Source organism: Camellia sinensis, chromosome 4 (assembly GCF_055761805.1).
Source record: "Camellia sinensis isolate YWXY chromosome 4, ASM5576180v1, whole genome shotgun sequence".
In the NCBI taxonomy this organism is placed as follows: Eukaryota; Viridiplantae; Streptophyta; class Magnoliopsida; order Ericales; family Theaceae; genus Camellia; species Camellia sinensis.
The window spans coordinates 51047528-51071075 of record NC_138964.1 but is presented as its reverse complement, the minus strand read 5'-3'; positions in this window follow the sequence as shown (position 1 = coordinate 51071075).

Genomic DNA, 23548 nt, shown 5'->3' with positions numbered 1-23548 from the left:
AATACATTCACATGTCTAGTCTTCCAAATTCCAACAAAACATGCCCACATATGGTTCCCAAAAATAAAACAAAAGAGCCACTTTGGGTGACTCAGCAAAACGGTCTAGCAAAAGGCTCCTGGGCTGACCTAAGGTTGTCCCGCAACTTGATTACCTACAAAATATCCATAAAAATGGAGTGAGCAAGGCTCAGTGAATGATAGCAACACAAACAGATCAAGAGTGCGAATATAATTTAACAGTGCATGTTCTTAAATCATAAGTTGGTCTTATTCATATTTCCTTTCCTAAACGGCCTTGGGCCCACATAAGACAAAACGGCGTTAGGCCCATCGTAATACAGAACTACCATGGGCCCATTATAATAGCAAAACGGCCCCGGGCCCAACGAAATAGAAAACGGCCTTAGGCCCATCATATTACAAAACAAAACAACCTCAGGTCCATATCTCATATGCCAAAGTTCAAACATATACCAAACATATCTCATATAACATAAGTTGTTTACTGAAAGAGTGAATAAGATCTCGAACAACATATAAAAACACAATACGTGAATAGAACATGATGTTACACTACTATCACTCACTGTGATGCGGGTGAACGATGGTCTCCTCATGTATGTGCCCTACACATAGCACACAACTCGTAAGTACATCATCTTTCCTTAGTTTCCTTTTTATTTCTCAATTATTCGATTCGTTAATTTTCATGTAATTAAATGCATTATGGGAACATCGAATGGACATAATAACACATTTAGAGGGTCAAACAAGGTGAAAGAAGACAACAGACTTTTCCAGCTTGAGCTGCACGTGCGGGCCGCACGTGCTTTTATTGCAATGTGGTTCAATTCCTCTCCCCTGTTTTCCGCACGTACGGCTGTGACCCCTGCACGTGCAGCTGTGAGCCACGCACATGCGGTTCTGGCCCTGTTTTTATGTCCGAAACTTCAACAATGCAAAGCTTGCAAGGGGTAGTCACTTAGTCAAAATCAAGTGAAATTTACTTTAGAAACAATAACATATAAACACAAAAACATGAAATTCTAGCTCATAAAGATCATAACTTGTTTTATTTGGCCTTTTACACCTCCAATTCTATGATCCCCTTATTCCCATTATGTAGGTATATACACATATACATATTTATCTATTTTTACATGAGTTTAAGCATAACAAAAGGGTGAGATTAGGCACAATTTCTCTCAATTCCAAGTAATTGAACATAACATAGAGAGATCAAGTTTCCCACCACACACGTCCTAGAGATGCATGATTATTTATGAGACTTGGTTATTCACTATAATAACCCTAGTTTTCATGGATGATGCTTCATTACAAAGCTTAATTCAAACCAATTGAAGAGAAATTGAGAGTTTACTAATGTTCTACACCCACCTTAAGTTGTATCCTTCAAATTCCTCTAGCAAATTCTTCAATCTCCAAAACTTGTTTGACCTCTTCTCCTCCCACCCCCTCTCTCTCTCTCTCTCTCTCTCTCTCTCTCTCTCTCTCTCTCTCTCTCTCTCTCTCTCTTTCTTCAAAATTCTCTACCAGGAAGTATGTAGAATTCCTCCACTAAGTCACCTAGGGTCATATATATATATATATATATATATATCATATCTACTAAGGCTCATTAGTTGAGTTAATGGGCCTAAGTTACATCAATTAATTCATTACAAATCAGATTTTTGCAAAAATTAATATTATGTTCAAAAAATTATGCTAATCATAAATGTAAAGTCGATTTTGGGTTATCGCTCCTTTATGGCTTCCAATTTCAAATTCAAATGTCGTAATTTTAACAGATTTTCTCCAATAACTAACAGATAGAATGGCATAATTAAATAATTCATATATGTAAGCACAACTCCCCATGGAATTTCACATTAAACATGTAATTACTCATATAACTAGGGATGTAAAGCATATAAGAGGGTCGGGTTATTACAGTTAATTGGAAAAAGTAATTTACATTTCTATCCTTCAATAATAACCCTACATTTTGAAATAATAATAATAATAATTTAATTTGCCAAAAAAAAAGAAAAAGAAAGAAGCAACTTTCTCTACCAAACACATTTCTAAACTATTCACCAACCTGGACTTCTCCCCCCCGGCACCTTCTCTTTCTCCATTACCACCAGCACATGTCTTTCATTTCACTTACCATCTTTAACTCAACCTCATTTCTACTCCCGATTCCCTTACCACCTAGCACCTTCACCTCAACCTTATTTTCTAACCCACATTAGCCTACTTTCCTTCCTCTCTAACCATCAACTCCTCCCTCATTCCTTTCCTCTTCTTTCTTTTATTTTTTCAGCTCCACTTTACATCCCACACCACTCACACCCCTCCTATTTCGATTTCCAATAGCAGAAACGCATTCCCCAATGACAAACGATGCTCCGACCCAATGGGAACCCACCCCGCCCCGCACTTATAGGTGCGGTTTTTCTCCAATTTTTTCCTCTATGGGTTGGTTTGGTGAATCCCCATTAGTTTCGGGGTGGGGTAGGTGCATATTAGATCGATTTGGTGAATCCCCGTTTACTTTTTCTTCTTTCACTGTAAAATACAAGAAACAAGCAAAGCTTTTGATATGGGTAAAAGAATATTCCAACTAACCTTGCTTTCTCAAATTCCTAATATTAACTAATGAAATAATATATATATATATATATATTTCCTCGATTCCAAAATATTAGTCCCTTATTCCATTTTTCATTGTCCTAAAATATTAGTCTATTTTCAAAAATCAATGATTAAAATAATATGAATTTCCTATTTTGTTCTTCTTTTAAATCCATTAACAATACAAAAAGTAAAATTATGGCAATTGATATTCTCAAAAAATGTACTATCAAAGCGTAATTTTGAAAAACTAATATTTTTAAAATATAATAATTGTACTACCAAAAAAAGTTAAATTTCCCAAAAGAGACTATTATTTTGGAATAGAAGGAGTATTGTTTTTCTCTGTGTTTTTCACATACACACTTTGGAAACTATTTTTATAAGAGCATCTTCAATGGTGAATCATTTATTTCACCAAATTCCAGTAAAAATTTGAGTAAAAATTCCATCTGATATCCAGCACACCAACGGAGCAATTTTGGCTGTCATCAACAAACAAGTCGACTTGGGAGACGACCAACCGATCGACCGGCAAGGGTAATCCACCAGTTTTGAAAATTAATTTTCCCTCCATTTCTATTTCCCTCAATTCCCTTACTATTTGTTTTTCCCTCCATTAATTATTTTCCATTCCTTTTTGCCTCCATTAATTATTTCCCTCAATATATATATATATATATATATATATATATAAACAGATTAAACCAAGTAAATACACCCAGCAAACAATATTGTATATAGAACCAACCCATCACTGAAAAAAAGAGCATAATGACTTCTTCAACTTATTATTTGTTATCCTCCTCTACTTCCTCATGCTCTGATGATGAAAGTGATAATGCAAAAATTGTTTCACTTGTGGGTCTTTATGAGATAACTAATGCTAGTATGATACAGATGCTGATAAGAAGCATTCAACCAAGAAAAAATGTGGCTCTGTTGTAGGGCATAAGTACATACGTCACAAAAGAAGAAAGGGTCATGATTGATTGGTTGCAGATTATTTTGCTGTAAATCCAGTTTATTCATCTCTAACATTTCGGAGATGTTTTAGAATGTGTCATGATCTGTATATGCGAATTTTGCATGCCATTGAAGCATACGACAGATATTTTGTTCAAAAAAAAGATGCAGCTCATATTCTCTGATTGTCTCCACTTCAAAAGATGATTTCAGCAATTAGAATGCTCGCATATGAAGTTGCAACAGATGCGGTTGATGATTATGTGCGAATTGAGGAAAACACGGCAATTAAAAGGTTGAAACACTTTTGCTATCGAAATCTTTGGACCTGAATATCTTAAATCTCCATCACCAGCTGATATTGCTAGATTACTTGCTATTGGGGAGGTTCGTGGGTTTCTGGGTTGTAGACACCCTATTTTTGACTGCCCTTAAGGCTTGGACGCTTTATTCCAAACACCCGGTAATGAAAGTTACATTGTGCAATCTTATGAGTTCTCAACGAAGAAATTTGGATTCAAGCTCTAATCCCAAACCTTGCACCTCATTTTGGCCAAACTATTTTAGACCTTGAAACCCTCCTTTCAAAATATTTTTCTAAATGTTTCTACGATGTTCTGAGGCTCGTATTTCGTTTAAAACATTGCACTTTTGGTAAACCGAGTAAGGACAAAGTGGAGATACATGGAAGGGAGGTGAACTCTTTGAAAAATCTTTCAAAATGACTTATTTATAGGTTTGGAGTTGAAGAAAATAGGAGGGGAGGGAAGAAAACTAGTTTGGAGAAGTTAGGCATCAATCCGATTAAGATAAAAATGAGCAACCTTTACTAAAATAGGCATATCTCTTTTTATACTTAGAATTTATATATGAGGCCACCACCATTGGAAAATAGACTTCCGGAGCTTCAATTTAAACTCAAGAATGACCTAAAACCGAGTCTGGATGAAGGAGATATGCCTATTTGAAGTCAGGTCTAAAGTGTAGTCATTAAGCCCCGTCCGGGTCTATTGAGAACCGGCCGTGCCTCATTGAGGCTTGGCCGGGCCTCGATGAAAATTTCTCTAGAGTGTTTTTTTGACCTTGCCTTGTTTATTGAGGCCCGATCGTGCATTATTGAGGCCCCGCCACGTGTTTTGAAGCCCGGTCGGGCCTCGATGGCGTCAAATAGACAGTTGATGGGAATTGAACAAATATCTTTATTTGAAGATATTTTTGACCATTTTGGCTCAAATTCTATAAATAGGACCTCTTTTTTCAGAATTCAAGGTTAGAAAAGTTTCCAAAAGGCTTTGAGAGCTAAAACCATCTTCCTTATTCCTTTGATCTTCAAACCTTTTAGCTATACATACACAATACATACACCGTTGGAGCATGTTTTGAAGCTTTTTTGAGATTTCAAACTAAGTTTCATAAACTTGAGGGTGTTGGAATCAAGTTTGTTAACTAAGAGCTTACCTCTCTTTCAAAGGTATAATTTTGCACTTTCTTCTTTCATCTCTTCTACTATTTTCCTCTATTTTTCTTGTCTTTATATACTGATTTTCAGAGTTTGTAAAGGCTAAAAAACATGATTTAAAAGTCTCAAAAGTTGAGGTGTTAGCCACCTTTCTTTGATTTTGCTTACTAGCTTTATATCTCTTGATTTTGTCTATCTTTTTGTGCTCTTTAAACACACTTTTAGCCAGTGTTTTTGGGCTATTTTTGGACTGTATTTGGATTGTTTTGAGGCTGAAACATGTGATTTAAAATTGCAAAAAGTTGAGGGGTTAGCCATTCCTCCTTAGGCTTTGTTCCATAGCTCTTTATCTACTCTTTTTACTTACTTTCTTTTGCTTTTAGCTACTATTTTTTGTACATTTTAGGGACTGTTTTAGGGCTATTTTAATTTATTTAATTAGTTCATGCTTTGATTAGTTTGCTTATTGTCTCATAAATTGGCATACATAACTCATTGCATGTTTGTTCTAGTTTTTCTTTAAGTAATTTCCTTGTTTAAAAGCCTCATTTTAATAATCAACTTACCATTTATTTCTTTCATTTGAGAGTTGTTTCAAATGGTTGATGGTTATTCAACACATGAACTAGAGTTTTGCGCTTAATGGCTTAATCTCTACAGAGATTCATTGTCAACGGTGTAATCTCTCTTTCATGTTGAGAATTACTTCCCATTTGATGCTTCTCTCCTTTTAGAAGACTTAATCACCATGGACAAATGGACTAATGAATGGCAATGACTAATGAAATTGGTTTAAAATTGGATCAACGCACATAAAGAAAATGGCTTAAATTGCTTAGACTTGGCCGGACGTTATGCCAAGTTTATCGAGTCAAGAGTGATCATATGTTAATTCATGGCATTTTGATGATTCTTGAAGCGTCTCCACAACCCTCTTTGAGTTCATTCCATGATAAGAGGGAAGGGTGGTCATATCCATTGCATTTCATTGATTTTTTTTCCAAAATATTATCTGAAATCATCAAGCAATCAATTTGCTCATTGATGGACTTGGAATCAGTTTCAACCTTCTCTCGAGGTTTTCCCATGACAGAGAAGGAAAATGGAACAAACATAGCTTGAGAACACTCTGTCTGCACTGGTTCACCTCAGAACACAGAAACAGAGTTTTGCACCAAATTGAGGCACGACTGGTGATCTGTAGACCTGACCGGCCATCACTGATCCACGGTCGGCCCTCAGTGTGTGGCCAGTAGTGCAGTTTTGCAAAAAACAAAGATAGGGGCTGAAGGTGAAACAGAGTTGGCTTGGACAGACAAAGTAGCTCTCAGATGCTATGCATGCAACCCTCATCCATCTTCACTTACGTCTTTGTCAAGCACGATTAATTATTTCGTTAGTGTTATAATTATCATAGTTGTAAATTAATCTTATTGTACTTAGTATTGTTGTAATAAAGTAGTTAATTAGCGTAGCCTATTTTATTCATTCATTTGGTTTTGTAATAGTTAGTTTAATTCAGACTTTCGGACATTGATTCGCACCCTCTTGCATGAGGGATCAAATGTTGTAATAATGTGTATGTCTCCCAACCCCACGTCTTTCTCCCTTTTACTTACTTACTTACGATGGTTAGTATCGGAACATCATTTTCAAGTTAGCATTCTTATGCTTTGCATACATTGCCTTGCATGCATCCAAGGCTCGGCTCATCATGCTAACCCAATATCAAATGTTTAAATTCATTGCCTGAATACATGCTTTATCGTATGTCTTGAATGAGATCATCTGCCTTGCTCATAGCTGAGCCTACAAATTACATAATGTATGCGTTGCATTAGTCATATTGCATTAATTAGGAACATGCATATTTTCTAATTATTTTTCTTTGTTTGGCTTGGAGTACTAGGTAAGCCTTTACTCGCTTTAGCATATCGCATGCGTGTGAATGTTGCCATGTTTTAGCATGCTTGCCATGAGGCTAAGTGCTTAAATGATTAAATGTTTAAATGTCTGTGGATGAAGGCTAGTTGCTTGAATTGGGACGGTTTGATTAAATGTCCATTTTAGCCTACTTTCTCAAGTGGCAAATTCACAAAACAATTTCAAAACAAAGCATAAGATCAAGTGTTCTAATTCTTGCAAAATTAGGCTATAATTGTGTACAACACATAGTAATGTATTGCTAGTCTAATAATCAGAACAAGACCATATAATGTAAATAAGAAACAGATCATGATTAGTAAAGGCCGATCTTTGATCGGGCGAGTGAGGTGCTCAACTCATGACCTTCCCCTCTCATACCTAAGTTCCCAAGTCGAGACACTTTGGTGATGACGAACTAATGGCCTTTAGCAGAAGTCTTGGGTTTCCTAAATTTCTCAAAAATATTTAGGGGGCGACTCTAACATCTGGCAAAGCAGTCCATTTTTTGGCATTTGATTCAAACATCGATTTTCTAAAAAAGAATTGCCGAATTTGGACTCTTTTCGTGTTTTCACTGTTTCACATTGTACTTGTGAAATCAGATTCAGAACCACAAGTGGAGTCCGAACTGTAGGGCTATTCGCCTTCCGAAAGGAGCGTGGAAAGTCGAGCTACAGTTTCTGGCAACTCTGCTGGGGAAATTAGAGAACTTGGGTTGAACTGCATGATATGAAATTTTATCTACACTTATATGTTTCTTTGCATTCCATTTGCATTGGTGCATTTAAATCACTGTGTTTGCCATTTGCTATTCCTGGACGATTTCTCGGAGGCTTGCTTAAAAGCTTGCCAAAAGGCTGACCGGTCGTGGGCTCTACCATGATGGAAACACAACCCTTGGATCTGGAATATCGTTGTACCGTTTGATCCTCCTTTCACTTCTCAGTGTTAGGTGTGAGAGGTATATTAGGTAGTCTTGTTGAGGTACCCTTTTTGACCATTTGGTTTAGTTGCACATCGAAAGTCGTAGAGACTGTTCCAAATTAGGACAGGATGCTCACCCGAATACAAGATTATGTGAAAACACTTTGTTTGAATAGTGAACCCTAGTTCCTGACGAAACTGGGACAGGGTAACCTTACCCCCCTCCATAGGGGTGCTTTGGCTCTCACTTAACCGATATGTGCTTTACAATGAAATTGTACAGGAATGTGCATATCAGTTGCAAGTTGGTATCTATTTTAGGGCAAAAATCAGTGTGTAGTACAGCCACTCAGCTGTGATCATATCTGTTCTAGTAAAATCAGGCTGAGGTGCTGTCTGTTTTCTCTTTTGCAAGGTAGTCCCGGAACCATAGCTTCAGAAGGCTTTGATATCCCCTGAGTACTCTAGACTCGTGTCGATAGACTTTGTAAGGTCGGGGACCTAGTTCAGGGGCAACCAATGTTTGCTTCACTTTCGCCCGTGGCGAGACGAAGGAGGACCAGACAGGGTCCACCAGTTCCACTGTTCCGACATTCACCTGTTTGATTACCTTCGTTCAGCTCATCTCGGGTATCTACCCCTATCATGGCTCAACCTTTGACAAATTTGGAGGGATTATTACTCCATCTGCAGCAAATAATTGACTCCTTCCAGCATGATACAACCCGTCAAGCCGAGCTTACGGCCCGTCAGGCCGAGGTTATAACTAGCCTACAGCAACAACAACCACAGCTAGCAGCAGTCTCTGTATCACATGTACCCACCGCTGCTATCCCTGTGCCCGATACCACAGCTAATGCTGCCACTTCTCAAGGCATACAAATCGAGGGTATTCTGGTTCTCCCATTCCAAGCAAAACCCATCCCAGCACAAACTTCCAGAGCCCTGATGTATCAAATAGAGGCACCGTTTGAATTCAAGGTTGATCCCAAATCAACAAGTTGGAAAAGCTGTTCAAAAAGGCACATGGGGGTCAACTCTATTCCAGACATAGAAGATGGGCACACTAAATCGGCAGTTACCTTGCCGAAGCGGTTCAATATGCCGCATATTGACCGCTTCGATGGCTCTGGAGATCCGATGGTGCATTTGCATTTATTTTTTGATATCCTACGAACAATGGGTTTGACCCGAGTACAGAAGTTGTCACTATTCAGCCGAACAACGTCCGAAATAGCTGCTATTTGGTATGCTAAATTGGAGGATGCTGTGAAACAGAGCTGGCAGGAGCTAACCGAATCCTTCATTGCCCAATATTCCTATAACACGCAGATCGATGTCACAACTCGTGATCTTGAGGCAACACATCAGGAACTGAAAGAGGGCTTTTAAGAGTTTGTTATTCGATGGAGGGAAAAGGCGACTATGATGGCAAGCAGGCCTCCAGAGAAAGAGCAAGTCTGTATCATTGTTAGAAATCTGCATGAAAGTCTATTACAGAAAATGATAGTCCTTCCGCTATTCAACTTTAAGGACCTCCATGAAATTGGGGTTCAAATAGAGGATGCCATTAGGCAAGAGATCATTGTGGAGGGTAATAAACCTATGAGGAGGAATGTTTTTCGCAGTTCCAATGGTAGCACAGCTGTGAAATGCTCAGAAGTAAACACTGTCATCACTTCCATCAATAGCCAAAAACCCACCACTTCAACTCAGCCCTAAGCTCAAAATTTTCATCCTCTTTACACGAGTCTCTCTCACGCCTTGAAAACTCTGCTAGAAAAAGGGTACCTAGAGCTCCTAGAACCCGACCCCTTCCAAATCCTCTTCCACCAGGATATGACCCCACTAAATACTGTGCCTATCATTAACAACATGGTCATGATACAAACTGTTGCATCTGCCTCCGTCATAAGATTCAGGATCTTGTTGACGAAGAGATCATAGTTCCACCAAAAGGACCTCAGGCCACCACTAACCCATCAACTTCACAACTCAACCTAATTCATACACTACCATCCACCTACAACCCCAGCATATACATTACCCTGATCCATTTACCCAAGCCTGAGGTGTTCATTCTAGAAAGCACAGACTTGTGTGTGATGGATGCATTTGAACCCCAATCATCTCAAACCTATAAACCCACTACTTTTGAGCTAATGAGCATGATTGAAGATCTTCAGAGAACAGTGGCAGATTTAACCTTTGGGATTTTGGCTCCATCATCGACCACATCACATGCCAAAAATTTCACGCCAAAAGGCTCCCCAATCTTGGGGCGAGTTGTAGTTGAAAATAGCCAACCTGAAGCTATCTCAAGTCTGGGTGATGACATGTCAACAACTGGGCTTTGCTCCGATATAGCAACCTAATCCCTTGGCAAAGTGGAGGCAAGGGGCAAGAACAAGGCCAGGGCAAGCATTGGTCCCTATGAACATCTTTAGTGGGCTATTAAGGCTTTGAAGGGCAAAGGGCTGAACAAGCAACAAGTGCTTGCAGTTGTTGCAAAAACTATGGATGACCCTTTTGTTGTTCATGTTGGGAGCATTTTGAATCCAGGGATAAACCATGAAAAAGGCTACCGTACCAGAAACATCCCTTTCAGCTCCAATCCTACACCCATAAGAGGTCATCAAACCCAGTCAACATCTGCCAACCCCTCTGTCAATCCTGTCAGGACTGGTAACTGCACCTTCAATCCCCTTTATATGACCTTGTCCAAAGCTCTCCAAATCCTCATAGGGCAAGGCTATCTCAAACCCCTTGACCCTCGGCCTCTTCCTGATCCCCTTCCATCCAAGTATAATGCTACCAAGTACTGTGCCTTCCATCAACAAACCGGCCATGACACTAACGGTTATTTTCGAATTCGCCATGAAGTTCAAGATTTGATTGACAATAAGGTCATCACTCCACCGGGTCCTACAAAGTCTATTGGTACTGGATCAATGAACTAGGGGGATAATATGACTATGTAATCGGGAATGAACCATCTGTTGATGGCGCTCATTTTACTCCAGATATGGTGGATGACACGCACTTTTTAGCACTTTGAAAATGCTATTTATTTTACTTTCGGACTTGGGTGTTGAGTTAGTCTTGTTGTTTTGAGTCAGTCTTGCTGTGTCTGAGGTTGGTGATTTCGGGCGTGTTAACTCGGGCATCACTTTCTTGTTTTGTGTTTGTCTTTTACACTCTTTCTTTTCCATCTATTTCTGCCATTAAGCCAGTTGCACCAGAAGATCTGAATGAGATAGCAATACTTTTCCACTTACTTCTACTATGCCTTTAAATCATTGCATTGACCAAAATTTTTTTCAAAACTGTTTCCGAAACTGTGGTGAAAATAAAGAGGAAGGAATTCCTCGAGATTTGAAAAAATTTGATCGATTGAGAGGAAGAGAGGCGTGCTAAGCCCTTAATAAATGAGATCATGTCTGTTAATGTGAGTACTGAGAAGGATCTTGGCTTGATCGAAATTGGTTCTACATTGTCTTCAGAAGAGCATGAGCAACTAGTCACTTTATTAAAAGATTTCAAAAATTGTTTTGCGTAGTCCTATGAAGACATGCTTGGAATTGATCTTGAGATTGTACAACATAGGATCACTCTCGACCTCATGACTCGACCCATTTTGCTTTCAAAACCTTAAACTTTGATTCAAAATGTTCAATGATCAACCAAAATATGAGGCATGGCCAAATTTGAAGCAGTCCTTGAACTAGGGGCAACAAGGTCGTATGTCATCAAAGGAGGTTTGTGTGGTTAGATTGGAAGCAACTCTTGAACTAGGGGCCAGAAGGTCAAATGTGATCCAAAGGAAGCTTACATAGCTAGATGAGAAGCATCCCTTGAACTAGGGGCAAAAAAGGTCAGACACACTCGAAGATTCAAAACTGGGTCATTTCTCAAGCCAATGGAGATTGGCAAGAAAACCAAATCCCAAAATCTGAGAGAAGAAAATTTTTGCTGAAGGACAATCAAGTTCCTATTCATGACACTAGGGACAAATTCAAACCCAATTGGATGGGCCCTTACATCGTCAAGACTACATCATCAGCGAACAACAGCCATTCTCCTAGATTCAGATGGCTTAGAGATCCTACGACCAATCAACATGGACAAGTTAAACTTTTCTATCCTTAAGAGGCTCGCTGGGCTGAAAATTCAAAAGGGCAACCCAGACAAAAGTTAGAGCAAGACAAAGAAAAGAAAAAAAACAAAAATGAAAAAATGGAAACAAAGAACAAAAAAGAAAAGAAAAGAAGAAGAAAGAAAAATGAAAAGGAAAAATAGAGCTCGCAAGGTTGAAAACCCGGAAGGACGGCTTTGGCAAAAGTTAGAGCGTAAAAGGAGAGTGTTAATGCCCGAGTGCACCTTAACCGCCCGGAACTACGTATGGCCTAATTCCCATCTTTGGGATACGTAGGCAACTTCATCTTGAAGTTCGGCCCCAACTATTTTCAGCTTGCTGGTTTCATCCATGTTGATTGGCTTATCCTTATTCAAACTCGGCTATCCTCTCTATGTACAAATTGGCTTATCTTCGTGTTCATCTTTGTTCAAATTCAGTTGTCCTATTCTGTTAGAAGATATAGCTGCAAGACAAATCAAGTTCAGATCTGAGGTTGTGCACCTCAAGAGTTAATTCCTCGTTGGTCGGGTAGTGGCCATTTGCTAACAGTTTTGAGGATTTTTAGTGAAATTGACTAATTCTCTTGAAAATTATTTCATTTTTCCAAATTTGGACCATTTCTTGGACCCAAAAAGGAAAATTTTCAATGCTCATAGCCTGACTTACATGATTTCAAAGCAAAAAGTCGAACAAGCATGTTAATCTGACTCTCATATTGGTCAAAATTGTTTTAACAGAAATCCAAAAACCAAAAAATGGTCAAAATGATGAACTAGGGGCACAGTCGAGTCAGGTTTTCTGTCTTTTCCCCATTATCAATACACTTACCAAAAAAGGGCATAACTGAAGCTAGCAGCAGAGACCAAAAAACTCTCTCATCCTCCGAGCAGTGAGGTATCGAACTAAGTGTGAAGCACGAATGCAGGATATTCGACCCCCCTCATAAGGTCCACAACTTCCAGCTTATCCATCAACCACACCTGGGAAGGGATAAAAAAAAATAAAAGAGATTAAAGAATAGAGAGATATGCGCTGAGAGAAAAAATGAAGAAAGGGCTTGTGAGAAAAATAGAGATTGAGTGCCAAAGTGATGTGAGAATCACAAATGAGAAAGGATGGGAAACAATACCCGAAAAAATAGGCTCCTCGTGAACTGAGAGGTCTCTCGCCGTAGCGAAACATCTAAGTATTGTGTTTGTTGTTTTTGTTTTGAGTCTTGTTTTGAGTTGTTTTGTGTTTGGGTTGTTTTTACTTTCCCTTTGTGGAGTCATTATGACTGTGGTCAGTTGTAGGCTCAGTACCCAGTCAAGAACCCATTCTCAATTTCAATTTCAAAAATAAATCGTTTTGTACAAAACAGAACAGAATGAGTGTACCTCTACCTCAAAACAGAATTCCTTCTTTTTATAAACTGCAGGGTTCACCCTTGATCAAAAGATAGAGCAACCAAACAAGGACCTATCTGAAGCTACATAGGTTCCGAACTGCAAAGCAAGAGAAAAGAGAGAAAATTGGAGCATCTAAGTTTGTCTCAACTTTAACAATTTCTGAGATTGGGGTCTGGATGCACCTTCTCAGGCCTTCTGTTTTCTCTGGAATATGAGTGTACCTCTACCTCAAGCTCAAGCCTGCTTCAAACCAGAATGGCGATCAAAGTGCTATCCCCGAACACCATTCCCTATCAGAGGCATCTTGGCTGTGTTTGCAATGAGTTCCTAGGAGACTAATTGCGACGGTGGAAACTAGAGTTCGATTAGCGATGCCTAGAACACAAGGTTTGAAATTTCTGAGACTAAAGTCTGGTTTAAATACCCAAGGGTGTATCCCCGGCTTGAAATCTGTATGGCAGCCCCATAGATTGAGATAGCATGTGTGCATCTCAATTCTGGATACTGAACCAACCTAGTCTGTCATCCTATTGGAGAATAGGGAAAGTTGTGAATATGATCAGGAAGAAAAGCGGCATCCATGGCTTCTACATGCAGAGGTTACCCCTTGTCAGCATTTGAGGGGCTTTGAACTGTGAGTTGAAGGTAAGAGTACGAAGAACACAAGGGGGAGATCCCTGTCAGAGTAGAACGGTTCATCGCCACTCATCCCATGAGGTACTTTCTAAAGTGCCACTTTGTTTGTTTACGGCATTTTCTGCGCATCTATCGCACAATCTTATCATACTCTTTGCATCCATTGCATCGTCTCAGGACCACTTCTCACTATTCCAGTGTGGTTGGAGTGTCCCTTTTCCTTACGTGATTTCAGCGTGTTTGGAATTTATCTCAGGATGTGTGGAACGCGCCCCTGAGTGGTTTTCTTAGGACCTCTTCTCACGATTTTAGTGTGGTTGGAGTGTTCCTTTCCTCACACGATTTCAGCGTGTTTGGAATTTATCTTAGGATGCGTGGAACGTGCCCCTGAGTGGTTTTCTTAGGACCTTTTCTCACGATTTCAACGTGGTTTGAGTGTTCCTTTCCTCACACGATTTCAGCGTGTTTGGAATTTATCTCAAGATGCGTGATGCGCCACCCTAAGCGGTAGGACCTCTTCTCACGATTTTAGCATGGTTAGAGCATTTCTTTTCTCACACGATTTCAGCGTGTTTGGGATTTGTTCTTTCTCCTCTCACGATTTCAGTGTGGTTGGAGTGTGTCACCCTTTTCATCTACTACATTATCCATTACATCCATTATATTATACCATTTTATCATCATGCATCATTTCCATGATAAGCTTAGTTCAGCATGTTCTCATACGTTTCCTTCGTTGAAACATAATTTTGTCATGTGTAAGTATCCATGCTGCGCTGAGGCCAGTATTGAGGGTGTCAACACCTTTTCTGTGTTAGATGTGGTCTATTTTATGTCCATACCTTTTCTAGGTCAAATGTGGTTCGACCTACGCCTTATTCACTCCATCCATTGCATCGTACTTTGTCTTGTTGCATTCAGCATTTAGGATCATTATCTTTCCCCAGCAGGTCATTCCTCACTTATATCATACCACCCAATTACTTGTATTCTTTCTCTTTCTACGAAAAACATAGTTTTGTATGTGTTCGCACCCTTTTCATGTTAAAACATGGTTCTGTTATGTGTAAACATCCATTCTACACTGAGGCCAATATTAAGGATATTGGCACGTAGCCTGTGTTAGGCGTCGTTTGGCTCATGCCGCCACTTCTTTTCTATATAAAACGTAGTTTGATTTGCATCTCCATTTCTTTATGATATTTGTGTGGTTTTGCACTGCTTGTGATTTGATGATTTCATTACATTGTATATCATTTACATTATTACATTGCATTGTGTATCGTTTTGCATTCTATCCCAGAACTACACTGGTTTGATTCCTCGCAAAGAGATACGTAGGCAACCCTTATTTTGTTTGTTTGCCCAAGTCTTACAGCCTTGTCAAAATGGGTCATCTTGGGCTTTGACATTCACTCACGTCATTTCATGACTATTCGAGCTCTGTCAAAGAGGGGCAACTATAGACACCCCATTTTTGACCACCTTTAAGACTTAGGCGCTTTATTTCAAACACTCGATGATGAAAGTTACACTGTGCAATCTTTTGAATTCTCAACAAAGAAATTTGGATTCAAGCTCTAATCCCAAACCTTGCACCCCATTTTGGCAAAACTATTTTAGACCTTAAAACTCTCTTTTCAAAATATTTTTCCAAATGTTTCTACGATGTTCCGAGGCTCGTATTTCGTTTAAAACATTGCACTTTCGATAAACTGAGTAAGGACAAAGTGGAGATACATGGAAGGGAGGTGGATTCTTTGAAAAATCTTTCAAAACATCTTATTTATAGGTTTGGAGTTGAAGAAAATAGGAAGAGAGGGAAGAAAACTAGTTCGGAGAAGTTAGGCATCAATCCGATTAAGATAGAAATGAGCAACCTTTACTAAAATAGACATATCTATTTGCAAACTTAGAATTTAGATGCAAGGCCACCACCATTGGAAAGTACACTTCTGGGGTTTCAATTTAAACGCAAAATGACCTAAAACCGAGTCCAAATGAAGGAGATATGCCTGTTTGAAGTCAGGCCTAAAGTGCAATTATTGAGACCCGGCCGGGTCTATTGAGAAATGACCGTGCCTCATTAAGGCCCGGCTGAGCCTCAATGAAAATTTCTCCAGAGTGTTTTTTTTACCTTGCCTTGTTTATTGATGCCCGACCGTGCCTCGATGGCGTCAGACACACAGTTGGCGGGAATTGAACAAATATCTTTGTTTGAAGATATTTTTGACCATTTTGGCTCAAATTCTATAAATAGGACCTCTTTCTTCAGAATTTAAGGTTAGAAAATTTTCCAAAAGGCTTTGAGTGCTAAAACCATCTTCCTTATTCCTTTGATCTTCAAACCTTTTAGATATGCATACACAATACATATACTATTGGAGCTTGTTCTTGAAGCTTTTTTGAGATTTCAAACTAAGTTTCATAAACTTTAGGGTGTTGGAATCAAGTTTGTTGACTAAGAGCTTACCTCTCTTTCAAAGATATAATTTTGCACTTTCTTCTTTCATCTTCTTCTACTCTTTTCCTCTATTTTTCTTATCTTTATATACTGATTTTCAGAGTTTGTAAAGGCTGAAAAACATGATTTAAAAGTCTCAAAAGTTGAGGGGTTAGCCACCTTTCCTTGATTTTGCTTACTAGCTTTATATCTCTTACTTTTGTCTATCTTTTTGTGCTCTTTAACACACTTTTAGCCACTATTTTTTAGCTATATTTGGACTATTTTGAGGCTGAAACATGTGATTTAAAATTGCAAAAAATGGAGGGGTTAGCCACCCCTCCTTAGGCTTTGTTCCATAGCTTTTTCTCTACTCTTTTTACTTACTTTCTTTTGCTTTTAGCTACTATTTTTTGTACATTTTAGGCGCTGTTTTAATTTATTTAATAAGCTCATGCTTTGATTAGTTTGCTTGTTGTCTCATAAGTTGGCATACATAACTGATTGCATGTTTGTTCTAGCTTTTCTTTAAGTAATTTCCTTGTTTAAGAGCCTCATTTTAATAATCAACTTACCATTTATTTCTTTCATTTGAGAGTTATTTCAAATGGTTGATGGTTATTCAACACATGAACCAGAGTTTTGCGCTTAATGGCTTAATCTCTACGGAGATTCATTGTCAACGATGTAATCTCTCTTTCATGTTGAGAATTACTTCCATTTGACGTTTCTCTCCTTTTAGAGGACTTAATCACCATGGACAAATGGACTAATGAATGGAAATGTCTAATGAAATTGGTTTAAAATTGGATCAACGCACATATAGAAAATGCCTTAAATTGCTTAGACTTGGCCAGACGTTATGCCAAGTTTATCGAGTCAAGAGTGATCATATGCTAATTCATGGCATTTTGATGATTCTTGAAGCGTCTTTACCACTCTCTTTGAGTTCATTCCATGATAAAAGGGAGGGGTGGTTATATCCATTGCATTTCATTGATTTTTTTTCCAAAATTGTATTTGAAATCATCAAGCAATCAATTTGCTCATTGATGGCTTTGGAATCAATTCCAACCTTCTCTCGAGGTTTTCCCATGACAGAGAAGGAAGATGGGACAATCATAGCTTGAGAACACACTGTCTGCACTGGTTCACCTTAGAATACAGAAACAGAGTTTTGCACCAAATTGAGGCCCGGCCGGCCATCACTGATGCACAGCCGGCCCTCAGTGTGTGGCCAACAGTGCAATTTTGCAAAAAACAAAGGCAGTGGCTGAAGGTGAAACAGAGTTGGCTTGGACAGACAGAGTAGCTCTCAGGTGCTATGCATGCAATCCTCATCAATCTTCACTTACACCTTTGTCGAGCGCGATTAATTGTTTCATTAGTGTTATTATTATCATAGTTGTAAATTAATCTTATTGCACTTAGTATTGTTATAATAAAGTAGTTAATTAGCGTACCCTATTTTATTCATTCATTCAGTTTTGTAATAGTTAGTTTAATTCGGATTTTCGGACATTGATTCGCACCCTTCTGCATGAGTGATCAAATGTTGTAATAATGTGTATGTCTTTCAACCCCACGTCTTTCTCCCTTTTACTTACTTTCATACGATGGTTAGTGTTGGAACATCATTTTTCAAATTAGCATTCTTATGCCTTGCATACATTGCCTTGCATGCGTCCAAGGCTCGGCTCATCATGCTAACCCAATATCAAATGTTCAAATTCATTACTTGAATACATGCTTTATCGCATATCTTGAATGAGATCATATGCCATGCTCATAGTCGAGCCTACAAATTACGTAATGTATGCGTTGCATTAGTCATATTACATTAATTAGGAACATGCATATTTTCTAATTATTTTACTTTGTGTGGCTTGGAGTACTAGGTAAGCCTTTACTCGCTTTAGCATATCGCATGCGTGTGAATGTTGCCATGTTTTAGCATGCTTGCCATGAGGCTAAGTGCTTAAATGATTAAATGCTTGAATTCTTGTGGATGAAGGCTAGTTACTTGAATTGGGACGGTTTGATTAAATGTTCATTTTAGCCCACTTTCTCAAGTGGCAAATTCACAAAACAATTTCAAAACAAAGCATGAGGCCAAGAGTTCCAATTCTTGCAAAATTAGTCTATACTTGTGTGCAACACATAGTAATGTATTGGTAGTCTAATAATCGGAACAAGACCATATGATGTAAATAAGAAACACATCATGATTAGTAGAGGCCGATCTTTGATCAGGCGAGTGGGGTGCTCAACTCATGACCTTCCCCTCTCATACCTAAGTTCCCGAGCCGAAACACTTTTGGTGATGACGAACTAATGGCCATTGGCACGAGTCTCGGGTTTCCTAAATTTTTCAAAAATATTTAGGTGGCAACTCTGATATCTGGCAAAGTAGTCCATTTTTTGGCATTTGATTCAAACATCGATTTTCCAAAAAGAAGTGTCGGATTTGGACTCTTTTTATGTTTTCCTTGTTTCACATTGCACTTGTGAAATCAGATTCAGAACCACAAGTGGAGTCCGAACTGTAGGGCTATTCGCCTTCCGAAAGGAGCGCGAAAAGTCGAGCTACATGGGTGCTGTAGACGCGCTCCCAAGAACTCCTCGATATCCGCGCAAGCGAGAGGGCGCGAATCTCATTTTGTTCTGAGCTACTACAGTTCAGACTCAATGTCACGGTTCTGAATCTAATCTTGCAAAGTGCAATGCAAGACCGATAAATCACCAAAGAGTCCAAATCTGGAAAATCATTTTTGGAAAACTGATTTTTATAAAGAAGTGCCAAACATGGACTGCTTTGCCAGATACAGAGTCGCCACCTAAATATTTTATTTTGGGAGAATTTAGGAAACCCTGACTCGTGCCTAAGGCCACGTGTCCGTCATCACCAAAGTTGCCTCGGCTCGGGAACTTAGGTACAAGAGGGGAAGGCCATGCAATAAGCACCCCCGCTCGCCCGATCAAAGATCGGCCTATACTAAGCATGATATTTTTTTTTTGAAAACACATGTGCTCTTATTCCAGTTAATTAGCTAATCTTACTATGTGATGCGTACAACATACAAGTATAGACTAGATCGCCTAATTTGGAACAAAACATTGCATATTCGTTTGTGAAAATGATTTGAAGTTTGCTATTCGCAAGTAGGCTAAATCGGGGATTTGATGAATTGTTCCAATTCAAGTAATCCAACCTTCACCCACAGGCATTCAGGCAGTTATATCAAATAAGCAGTTAGCCTCATGGTAAGCATGTTTTCATGGCAACATTAACACACATGCAGTATGTTAAAGCATAAACACTCACAGTATACTCCGAGCCAAAACAAAGAACTAGTTAGAAATCATGCATGATCCTAGTTCATGTTAGGATGGCTAATGCAAGAATGCGACTAAGATAGGCTCGGCTATTCTAGAATGTCATGTGAAATGCAACTTGATAACATGTTGTTGAACACGTATTCAAGTAGATGTATTGAAATACAATGCAATTAGTATGATGCGCCGAGCCCGGTGCTTGTAAAACAGATGAATGAATACACGCATGCGAGCATAAGGTATGCTAATTGAAACATGGCTTAAAACTAACTATCGTAAGCGGTTAAGTAAAAAGGAGAAAGAAATGGGGGTTGGAAGACATGCATCACACACACGCACGCTTATTACAACAGTTGGCCCTCTTGACGGAGAGTCCGAATAAAGAGCTAACTAGCTAATCTAAGTTACTTAAACTAATTATTACATCACAACGAAGCTAATTAACTAATCCTAGTTAACTAACTATTACCAAACAGTTAAGCAACTAAACACATTAACTACTTAAATACAAGCCAAAGCATAAACTAGCTAATCACATTAGCTAAGTAAAGCAATAAAACAAGGCCCTCAGAGGGAGAAGAGTGCATGCATGCCCGGTCGCCTTGTTCGGAAATTCGTTGCGATGCCCCAATTTGCTTCTGTTTGCAACTGCTCTCAGAAACTTGCACCAAGCTCCAGAAAGCTTTCAACTCACCTTGGGGACCTGTGGGAGGGTGGCCGACCAGTTGTTGGTGTGGGAGACCACCTGCCGACCACTTTTTGTTGTTGCAGGGTAGAAAAAGTGGTCGGCCAGTTAGTTTTTCTGGCTGGCCAACCAGTTGTTGCTGCATTCTTCCAATTTGCTACAACAGAGGGCAAGAAAGGACATGGCAATGTATTTGCAAGATATGTGTGCACAACCACCCTCCCTATCATTTCATAAGCTCAAGGGAGTGTGGTTCTCAACCCTCGGGCCACCAATCGCACATTTCAATGCATGATGGCCGAAAGGCGAAGTTGCATGATTCAATGTAAAATGAATGCACAAATAAACACATAAATGCCTAGAACTCTATCATGTATGATCAAGAGCGTCAGCGACCGAGAATTAGGACACGTTTCATCACTTCAAGTATGAAACGTCCCTCGTTTCCCGTGTTTAGACTAACACCTATTCCAAACACAATGCAACACATAACATGGCATGCACAATGCTATGTAACATGGAGTATGCAAAAATGCAATGCAACACAAGCATGCAAATATGCAATATGACTTAAGCATGCAAACATGGAATGCAACATGAACAACCTAACAAGGCTAATGGCATGCACAATGCACAATGCTAATGCATGCATATTCAATGCAAGACAACATAAGCATGCAACAATATGAACAACAACTAGCATGCACAATGCAAATGAACATAGCATACACAAATGCAATGAACAATATGGCATACTCAATGTAATGACTGTCATGGCATACTCAATGCAATATGATCATGGCATACACAATGCGAATCAAGAGCATGGCATGCGCAATGCAAACAATAACATAACATGCACGATGCGATGTAACATGGCATATAAAATGCTCAATGGGCTTACACCAAATGTGGGTAGACCTCAGCCATGCCCAAATCAGTGGCCATAACACCCAAAATAAAGGCACAAAATACAAAGCATGCATGCACAATGCATTGGCCAACCAAGATGGCCTAAGAACACAACCCTTAAGAAGGCTCAAGGAGTGACAAATGTGGAAGTGTAACAACACTAAATGCACTGAAATTAAGTAAGAAATGATGCCAAATCATTCAAACACAGCAAGCATAGCATGCAAAGGTCCTTAAAGCATGCAAGCTAATAAAGAGGACCACAAATGAGGCATGCAATACATGGCACAAATGCATGAACCAAACATGGACAGAGCTGAAATAGGTCAAGACAATGACCAAAACATGCTAAGTTAGGGGCTCAAAGGTCAAGGCATGCAAGCATACAAGCTAGGCCATAAGCAAGGCAATAATGCACAACCCTTTAAAGCACTTAAATCATGAAAGAAGTGGGAACATAGTCATGCTACATGCTCTGAAATGAAGTATTAAATGATGCCAAATCATCTAAATAGCTCAAAGATAGCATGCATGAGTCATCAAAACACAAAGCTAGCAAGGCCAATTGCACTATAGCTATACAAAGCATGAAGCATATGGCAAAGGCAACCTAAAACAATCCTAGAACATGTCAAAATGATACTAAAACATGTATGGAAGGAAGTCCAAAAAAGCTAGCGTGAAGGGCATAAGGCATGATGCATACAAGGCAAATAAGGTGGATTACACTACACCTATTAAGACCAAGCATGGGATGACTTAACGAACAAAAATCAGAGTTATATCATGGCTAAATAACCCCAAATAAACACTGAAATGATAGCTCGCAAGCTTAGGCATGAAGACATATGCAATGGTCCATGTTAAGGCATAAAGGGGCAAACCCTCCAACACATTGAATGAGTGGCAAATGCAAGTGCATGGCCATGAAACATGGACTGAAATCACATATGAAATGATGCCAAATCATTCAAATAGTCCAAGTAATGCGTGCTAGTGGACTTGACACACAAAGCTAACAAGCTAGAATGCACCATAGCTATACAAAGCATGGCATGCATGACCAAAACAACACAAATCAGAGCTAGAGCATGCTAAGACATGGACAAAAGCTTCTTAGAGTTAAGTCAAAAGCATGCTAGAATGACATGTTAAAACATGATACACATTAGGCTATTTCATGGAATTGCATTACAAGGGCGTGGAGCATGCAAAGGCCAACCAAACCAAACCTTAACAGAGGTTTGACATGGCAAAACATCACTAAAAACATGCTGAAATGGACTCAAATCAAGCTAGAATGACATGTTACTTCATGAAGCATACAAGACTAGTTTGTGTGATTTACAGTACAAGTGTATTATATATGCATGGAGTGACAAAACCAAGTAAAAATAGAGGTATGCCACAGAAAAATAACCCCAAATACAAGCTAAGATATGGCCAACATAAACTTAATAAACATGCTCACACATGAGGCATTCAAAGCAAGTATTGAAGACACAAGGAGAGGGGATGACCCTCTCCCGTTTGGGACCTCAAAACACCACTTCCACCACTGAAATTCCTCTGAGTTTCAGTGGTGAGAAGGTCAAAACAAGGTGGTCCCAAAAGCTCATAAAGAAGGCACAAAAGCAAAGCCAAACAAGGCCCGAGAGGGGGTAGACAACCCCCAACACAAAAGTGACCTTAAACAAAGATCTTAAGCTTGCAAAAAAAGAACTTTCTGTAGTTAAGAGTTAAGCTTAAATCAGCATACAAACAGGTCTAAAAGCTTAAGCAAAACAAAAGGTAAAAGGGGTAGTTGACTCACCCTTGTAGAACCTCTTCAAGGCTGCAACTCTAGCAGCTTTCTTGGATCAAAACCAGTCCAAAAGCACCAAAAACAACCTCAAGAAGCCTCAGCAACAAAAGGATGGTGTTTGGGTGTGTGTTTGTGTGCAAAAGTGTGATAAAATGACACTTTTAAGGCACAAAATGAAGAACAAGAGCAAGATAGATACAAGTATGTATGTATAACTCTCAAGCCTCTAAAATCTGAACCTGGAGGAGAGAGGGGGAGCCTCCTTCTTATAGAGAGCAAAAGCTCAAGC